The sequence below is a fragment of the Bombina bombina genome, chromosome 6 (genome assembly GCF_027579735.1).
Source record: "Bombina bombina isolate aBomBom1 chromosome 6, aBomBom1.pri, whole genome shotgun sequence".
NCBI lineage: Eukaryota > Metazoa > Chordata > Amphibia > Anura > Bombinatoridae > Bombina > Bombina bombina.
Window position 1 is genome coordinate 465161337 of NC_069504.1, and position 9689 is coordinate 465171025.

Here is a 9689-nt window from a genome sequence, read left to right on the forward strand (position 1 = left end):
TAGCACTTGGACACTTTTTTTCCTATTTCATCTCCCCATTGTTTTTATATATATTTCATATTTTTTAGATATCGTATATATATTTTATACCACTTGGTCTATCATAGACTATTGCAATAGTGTCATTTTTTATGTCTAGAGGATCCGGATCCATATCATTATTTTACTGTAATATTTTATTGTGATACAGTATTGTTAAGAATAAACTCATTCTCTTACCCATACTTAATTGTTTTATATATCATTTATATTTCTTTGCATACTATAATTGTTTAATTTTAGATCACTATTTGATATAACAAATACCTGCATTTGAACTCACTAGATATTTGGTATCACCCTCTATTAATTGTTTTTATCATAGTAGATACCCTATTGCTTCTCTTAGCGCTGCTCCCCCTCTTTGCTTTATGTTTCTCCATTAACCCTTAAGAAGATTATTTTTTTTTGGGGGGGGGGAGTCCTAGCAATATTAGGGTTATAGTGCGATTCATTATTTATTTATTTTTTATTTTTTATTCAAAGTCATATACTTAACAATTACCAGAGCTATAAATCAGTTCTGAATTTTAAGCACTGTATAGAGTACCGCTTAGGCAAAGCCAGTATCTCTTCTGAAGTAAAATATATATTTTTTTTTTTTTGAGAATCAAAGTTTTTTATTGAGGGGATACCAGGAGTACAAAATTAAAGCATAATAAACATTATACAAAGAGTAAATACATTATATATCACAGGCTTGTACATTCCTAAAGTCTCCAGTATAATATAAAATAATCACGTTCTGGCGTTCCCTCTTTTCTATTTTGTTTTGTTTCCTATGTAGATACATAATAAAATGATAAAATGATAGAATTTAAACAACCCTGGTAGATTATACTTCCTATAGAGTGGTACATTAATTATAATAGAGGTGTATTTATTTTTGAAGGATTGACAAATTATAGGGAGTCATAACAAGTTGCTCCTATTAGATACACGTGAACAGGGGGCAAAGAGCCTCATTTTCATGATAAACAAAAGACTAAGAGCAACTTATGACAAAGTGATGTTTGTAGCGAGTTAATACCGCTTATTTATCCACCTAATATAAGAGTGGATTATAGCTATGAGGGCGGGGGACGGAGCTATAGATTCTATTAGAGTTTACAAACTTTCCAGGCTGTCATCATTATAGCTGAAGTCTAGACATACGCTTACGTAGAAACCTGCTCAAATATCCTGGGTTTTTGTGTATAATACGGGTCAGATTACATTCTGGAACAATTATTCTCATAGCAGAGTATCAGGATGTATGTAACATGAGATATAAGGTAGATAATATGAAACATAGTATAAAACGAGATATAAAGGGCTTCTAGAGGAGCTCCTCTCCTGGGGAGATGCCATCTGCCGGCGACAAGGGAAAAGGGAGTAGGGGTATGACCCGCAGGCAACAAGTACCAGCGGGAAAGGAAGGAGAGGAGTCCCTTCTGTATTATTTACGTATAATGCCAATTCCACTGGTCCGGCCGCAACCAGCAGAACAAGCCTAGATTAGTATACCGAACCCTTCTAAGTAAACATACATTATCCATGTATACTGCAACCTCCTGACTCTCAATTAGGGTGTCTAAAGTGAACTTTCTAACTTAGAATGATTTGAAAGTATAACCTTGACAGCACACAATATGCCCTAGATCTGCTTTTCAAACCTCCATTTTCTGTATATAGTAGCTTGATTAATTGGTTAGTTAGGTGGCCACTTATGGGCCATTAAAGTAGAGGAAACTGGTACGGCCTATGGTAACCAAGTTAATGGACTTATATGAGTTTCAGAGTATCCAATAACAGTCAGCGGGTAAGCACCGCTTAAAATATAGGTTATTGGACTAGAATAAACAGATTAGTAACTGAAAGTGAAAATATAATGGTAAAAGCTAATTGGTGATGGAGGAGTTTTAGTATATACCTTAGGAGTGTAGAAAACCCCCGCTGGAAGGGAGTGTATAGGATAAAAAGTTGAACTGACTGTGATTTAGGGGGAAAAAACACATATACTTTTATTTGACTAAACTATAATATTTTTGGGGTAAATGAAGGTATATGAAATGGGAAAAAACCAAGTCCTCATGATGGTAAGGATGGTGTGGATTTCAGCTAGAGCTGCCTGCGTAATGAGGGAGATAATGGGGTATTAATAGCTGATTACCCAAGCTGTAGAGATCTGCCTAAGAGTGTAGTGTGATATCCAGATGCCTAATTGACCTTATAAAAATGCAATTACAATCCCCATGGAGCACCTGGATATGAGTACATGAGCAGCCTGCATATATAGATAATCTGTTATGGAGGCATCATTTAGGAAATAGGCATACATTAGAGGTTGTGATAGAGATGGCAGGATCTTCATGTCCAAGAAAATATACGCACAAAACATGATAATTGTCAAAACAAGAATTTCAAGGACCCCCATTTTTTGCAGCTGTGAGTAGTTAAAAGGAATAACCAGTCATCCAACCACCTATGAACCCTATGATGTAGGTAGTATTGTCAGGCCATACTAATACTACTGGATCCAGTAACACTTAGTAAATGAGGAAATATAATTTTACTTTTAAGGGAGACATTGAAGTGTATCAATAAGGGTATTCAGTGGGTTAGCACCGTTTGAGGGAATATGCAAAAAGTTAACTAAACAGATGAGAGTGGCATGGATAACATATGATCTCCATGAGACTAGCAAACATAAATACATGTAAAGGGGTCAGTTAAATTAAAATAGAATATTGAACTTGTAATTCAGTATACTAGTGGAAGGTTCTGAGGAGCTATTTAAACCACTAATATAACATACCTGTGGTGTAGAAGGGCATTATACTAAGATATGGAACCACTAACGGTTCATATAGTCACAGGTAACTTTGGTTTCTACTTACATGAACAAGCAAACCAAACCATGTGGCTAGAGAATAAGTGTAATAATATATCAGGTAGTATAAAGTAATAAAGGGCAGCATAGTCAAAACTGGCTCATTTACAGAATTATAAAGCGGCCCACCAAAACACAGGACATAGACATCTAGGGTTCTAATGTAAAGTAAAAAAGCATATCTCAGACATCATCACATACCATAAGAAGCTAGAGAGGTATAGGGTAAAGAGGTAACTGATTTGTTTGCTGCACCATAAATACATTAGTAATATTCAGCTAGTTAAACGTTATAATATTTCTACCTGTCAAGGCAGGATCATACATGCTTATTATGGGCAGTCTATTTGAGAGGTGATATCCTGCGACATCAAGCAGGCTATCCCAAATCATGTGCAAGTGTCTAGCAGCCCCCAGAGAAATATATGCAGTGACAAGGCAAAAGTAAAGTTAACAGAGTAAGGACTCATATAAACACTGAGTAGTGGAGAATAAAGTAGAAAAATTACTGTGTAGCACGTAAATAGAATTTTCAAACAACAACATAACCAGAGGCCCCATATAGAGTATTAAGTGGCAATACCACATTCATCCTATACCACACTTCAGCAGTTGAGCCAGTCCGTATGTGATGACCAGAAAAGTCCAAGTCAGCTTGCAAAAGGTCTCAGAAACATCTTCACGCCCCGGGGCCAAGGATCTGATAGCGAGTAACTTCCCATATGCTGCAAGGTTCTGTCTCTTAGTTTGTCTGGTATGTACTCGGGAGCCTCTTCGTATCTTCTGCACTAAGGATTGATCTCCGCGACTCAGGGTACAGATAGTGGTTTCTTTGCATAGCTGGAGACTGGTCACAACCTCCTGAGCCTTTGCCGGCGAGGGTACTTCCACCACTCTATTTGTTTGCGCAGCAGCATGAGGCTCACCCGTGTTTATAGGGCTGTCAGGATTCCACAGATGCGGGACGGGTCTCCTCTCTGCTGGCACTATACCGGTTCTCGGTGCGCTTAGCTCGATGCTGATCAGTGTAGACGGCTGAGTGAATTCTACAGTTTGGCGGTCCACTAACTGCGCATCGCCGTTTACTTCTGCCGCCATCTTGCCTGCATGGCTGCCTCCGCAAGCAGATCTAATTTCTTGTATAAGATCATCCACCCCACATATCAGTTTCCGCTCCAGATCTTTTAGGAGAGTTTTAATTAGTAAGCGGGGATCCTCCTCTATGCTAAGTTTCTCCATCAATGTAGTTCGTGGGGGATGCCTAATAATAAAAGACTAGGCCTTCACTACGGCCTCTAGAAAGTCCAAAGCAGCGCTCTGATATAGTTATATCCGTCATGAAAAAGCAGCCTTTAGCTCAGTAAAATGTCTTGTCAGTCTTCTGCAGTTAAACACCTCAGATTTTTGTATTAGCAGGATAAATGTGATGGAATATTTGTTATATTAGCAGAGCTTCATATTTTTGCTGCCTGTCAGGTCCGCTGCCCGGACACGCAGAAGTAAAATATTTTATTATGTTACAGATATACAATATTAAAAATTCACATAAAACAATAAGGCATATAGTCTCAACGGGTCTAAGCACAGGCCAAGGCAAACGTTCTTATGCTTTATAAGCCACACTTTTAATATCACGACAAACTCATGTAAAGAAATGACACAAATGATGCTGTCCGTGCCGGTCTGTCATGAACTTACTTATACTCTAACCTATTTGCTTCGGTACCTTCGCAAATGCAGTGTTTCAGTCTCATTTCTCAAGCCAGTCTACAGTTTAAAGTTTGTGATCTTGGTATTGAGAATTTCTATTGCTAACCTCTACTTCCTAATTCCGGATCCAGTGTTCCTGTGTGGATTTAATTAAGCCTACCTGATCGTGGTGTGTTCCTTCTATCAGCTGTTGCTGACTACTCTAGCAATGAGTGCATCATTCTGCTCTGACTCACAGACTCACTGGCCGCAATCGGTTCAGCTCTCTGTTTGGAGAAATACCGGATCGCTGTTCCTCTACTTAGTAAGGTACTCATTCTCTTACAGGTTATTTCTGCATCTCCATACCTCCCCTGCACAACTGGAATAGCAGGGTACTTTCAAGGGACATCATCTACTCCGGATTAAGGTACTGACATTTTCATAATGTATACAGCTGCATTTGTTGTCTAAATTGGGACAGACTCTCTGCTTGCTATTTAACTCCAGACACATGTTTGCTAATTAATCCTCTATCTGAACTACTATCTAAACCCATTCCTGCTACATCCCAGCTTGACCTAATATCTGCAGGTAATTCTACTTACTATATTAACCTACTGACTTTAGCTCCCTGTTCAGTTTGTATATATTTATTGATTGTTCTGTGTATCCTGGACATTGTACAACTCTGTGTTCAAACTTCCTGCACTTAAAGGAACAGTACTTTCTTCTGTGATGCTTGGTTAGTAAAATTTAACCTGTGGTGCTATCCCTCCCTGGAGTGGTATCCATTAGTATTAACCCTCTCCCTCTTATTTCTGAACAGTTACAAGGTGCTAAGATATACACAAAGCTAGATCTCAGGGGTGCATATAACCTTATTAGAATAAGGTAAGGGGATGAATGGTTAACTGCATTTCACACTTGTTATGGGTTGTATGAATAAATATGTCATTTAGGTTATGTAACGCCCCTGCTACCTTTCAAGCTTTTATTAATGACATCTTCTGAGACCTTCTTGATGTGTGTATGGTAATCTATCTAGACAATATTCTGATATACTCTGATAACCCACAAAACCATGAAAAGCAAGTTAGATTGGTCTTGTCACATCTCAGAAGTCATCATTTGTACACTAAACCTGAAAAATGCATATTCAGTACTGATACCATTTCCTTTTTGGGATATTGTATTTCTCCCTTAGGCATACAGATGGAAAATATTAAGGTAGAGGCTATAACATCTTGGCCTATTCCAACCTCCACAAAAGACGTCCAAAAATGTCTTGGTTTTGCAAACTTCTATTGGAAGTTTATTAGTGGGTTCTCCACAATCACAAAACCCCTTACTCTACTTACAGGAAAAATTTCAAAATTCACTTGGAACACTCAGGCCAATGACTCATTTAATCTTCTAAAGGAACGTTTTATTTCAGAATCTGTTCTTCAGTTTCCAGATTCTAAATTGCAATATGTCTTAGAGGTCGATGCATCCGACTACGCTATCGGTGCCATACTATCCCAGAGGAAGAGTATACAACTTCCACTCCATCCCGTTTCATATTATTCAAGGCTTATGACTCCACCTGAACTCAACTACCCCATAGGTGAAAAAGAACTTTTAGCAATAAAGGCTGCATTAGAATACTGGAGACATCTACTTGAAGGTACTAAGTACCCAATAATCATCTATACAGATCATAAAAAGCTAGAATATCTCAAATCCAATAAAACACTTTCCTCACGACAAGTTCGTTAGAGCCTCTTTTTTTTCTAGATTCAACTTTGTCTTTACATACGGTCCAGGGAACAAGAACACAAAGGCAGATGCTCCCTCAAGAAAGGATTCAAGACCATTTAATTGTGTACCTCCATCTTCCATAATACCTCTGGAATGATTTATTGGTCTTACTACTGATAAAGTCTCAGTCTTCAAAGAACATCAAGAAATTGATTCTGAGTTATCTACTTACAATCTAGAACATGGATCAGACGACTTGTGCTATCATCAGGATCAATTATATGTTCCACCATCATTCTGCAACAAAATCTTGCATTCAGATCATGACTCTATTACGTCAGGACATCCTGGGTTCCACAAAACCATGCATTTAATAAAGAGAGATTTTTGGTGGCCAAAACATTCCAATTTCAATCTTGTTCTATTTGCACTAGGTGTAAACCACAAAGAAATTATCCTTATGGACACCTCTTGTCTTTGCCCATTGCAGATAGACCTTGGCAAGACATCGCCTTGGACTTTATCGTGGACCTTCCTACCTCTTCCAACCATAACACCATACTCGTTGTTATTGACCTTTTAATGAAGATGGCACATTTCATCCCTAGCCATTCTCTACCCACAGCGTATGAAACTACAAATCTCTTCCTCAATTATATAGTTAAACATCATGGTTTACCTGATTGATTATATTACAACAGAACCCAGTTTACTTCCAAATTTTGGACACAACTTTGTCAAACCTTTAAATTGAGTACAGCATACCATTCCCAGACCAATGGCCAAACAGAGCGTACTAATCAATCTTTGGAACAATACCTACGTTGTCACTGTACATATCAGCAAGATAATTGGTTCTCCCTCCTTCCTACTGCCGAGTTTGCATACAACAACTCTGTGAATTCCTCAACTAAGATCACACCTTTCTTTGCTAATTATGGCTTCCATCCCACGTTCCACATGTTCCCAAGAAATGAAACGTCTTAGTAAAATTTAACCTGTGGCGCTATCTCTCCCTGGAGTGGTATCCATTAGCATTAACCCTCAGATCAATGAGCAAAACAGGGTTCAAATTCACAACTTATTGAACCAGTATGTTGGTGTGAGACTAAGTGGTTGTCGAATAAGAATACCTGAATTCTTACACAGTCTTACGTCTTGCCCCTCTTGTGTTGCTTCTTCTACAATGTACTTGTAATACGCATGCTAACCCGGCCACAATACATTTTTACTTTGAGCGCAGTTAGCGTCTGAGCAAAATATTTATTTAGTTTGCCACTTGTAATCTCACCAGTTGTGTTAAATATATGCTTTGTCATTAAAAGATGATATAAAATGGATTAATATTGTTATACTGTAACTGAAAATAAATAAAAAGGATATAAATATGAGTGGGAAACAAAATGCAAGAAAGAATAGCCATGGAAGTTCAAATGTTAAAAATAAAAATTAAAAAAAATCATAGAAAAAAAATTGTCTTTCTTTACTGTGGCCAATTAAGGAAAGATATAGATAAGCTCCTGCATATATTAACCAATTAATGTGTCGCAGTGTCAGGTAAGTACACTGCAACACATTGATTGTTTAATATGTGATCGCACTCTAGTGATGACCTCTGGCTTTAGCATTTCTCCACTTGGCATGCCAAAGCCTGTCTTCTGTAGCGACTGCTCTAATTTAAAGGGACCATACCTAATTTCAGGAGCTCACACTTGGCCACAGGTGTGGGAGTTCCTATATAAATCCACTTAGCCCATCACTCTGGGCTGAGTTATTGAGCAGTTCACCTTATACTTACCTGCTTCAGCTCTCACTGTATCCTGTATTGCAACAACCTTGTACTTAACTTGTTCCTGATACCACTTCCCTGAATCTTATGAAGACAGAAAAGGAGGCACCACATAGGACAGTATCATCTGTACAGTTAACACAATAAGACCAGACAAATGGCAACTCACATAGAAGAAGGCACTGATTGTGCCAAACACAGCAAGCCGGGACCTCTAAGTCACCAGACAGACTCATTTCCAATTAGCAGGGGTCGATCACGTGAAGGCGTTTCACCACTCAGAGGGATTGTAGTGTGTAATAGATACACGGTAGGCGAGCCCTCATCATTACACACCCTCCAGCTGCTCCAGCTGATTGGCGCAGGTATTGAGGACATCTTTGAGGTCTTGCTGAGGAAACTTCTCTGTGTGGTGAAATGCCTTCACGTGATCGGCCCCTGCTTATTGGAAGTGAGTCTTTCGGGCGATTTAGAGGTCCCGGCCTGCTGTGTTTGGCACAATCAGTGCCTTCTTCTATGTGAGTTGCCACTTGTCTGGTCTTATTGTGTTAACTGTACAGATGATACTGTCCTATGTGGCGCCTCCTTTTCTGTCTTCACAGGATTGTTTCATGACCCATCTATCTCGGAGTGCTGCCGTTCATTTGAACTTCAGTTTATCTATAGACATCTTCGTTGTTTCTCCATATACAAGCACACCTCTGTAGGGCTCCTGAGCCCTATTTCTTTTGGGTTTTTTACCCAAATCCTGCTGTACCAGCTGTACTTACTTGGTATCCTGTGCTAGCCTGACCAACTGTACCTGCTGGGTTTACTGTGCTAGCTAAGCCTTCTGTACTTGCTGTACCAGTGGCATCTCACATGAAACCTGCTGTACCAGTTGCACTTATTTGGTGTTCCATGCCAGTCTCACCAGCTGTACCTGCTGGGTTACCTGTGCCTACTGAGTCTCCTGTAATTGCTTTAACAGTGACAGCTTACCTGAATCCTGCTGTAAAGGTTTGTCAAAAAAGAGATTTGACTGAAAGATGCATCTAAATATCACTTCTCACTCCCTTGGACTAATAATAATTAGATTACATCATTGTCTAGAGGTTTGCCAGGGTGATTGTTTAAATTATAACTTTTTTTTTTTTTTTTTTATAATATTTTTTATTGAGGGTAAACATTTATAAGACATGGATTTGCTCATTTATCGTACAAAACAAAAATATCAGAAAGGTGAATAACATGTGTTGCCAAACATATTAATCTAACAATTGGACAAAAAGAGGCAAGCAAGCAATACTTGAGGAGCAAATCTCTAAACTACCCCCTATTTTTTTCCCCCAAAAGCAGCAGAGGCCACTCTTGGACCTCACTTGTCACACTCATAAGCTGGGGGTTTTAAGTGAAGGAAGCCACTTGTGGACCTGTTTCTCTCATTCGCACCTCCTATAGTTGCTCGGACCTCAAATGGGTCCAGAAGACTCAAGTTGCGAAGGAGGGCAATAAACTAGTAGAACTAAAATATTGATAGGGTCACTCTTGAACCCTTGATATTACATAAACAGAGGG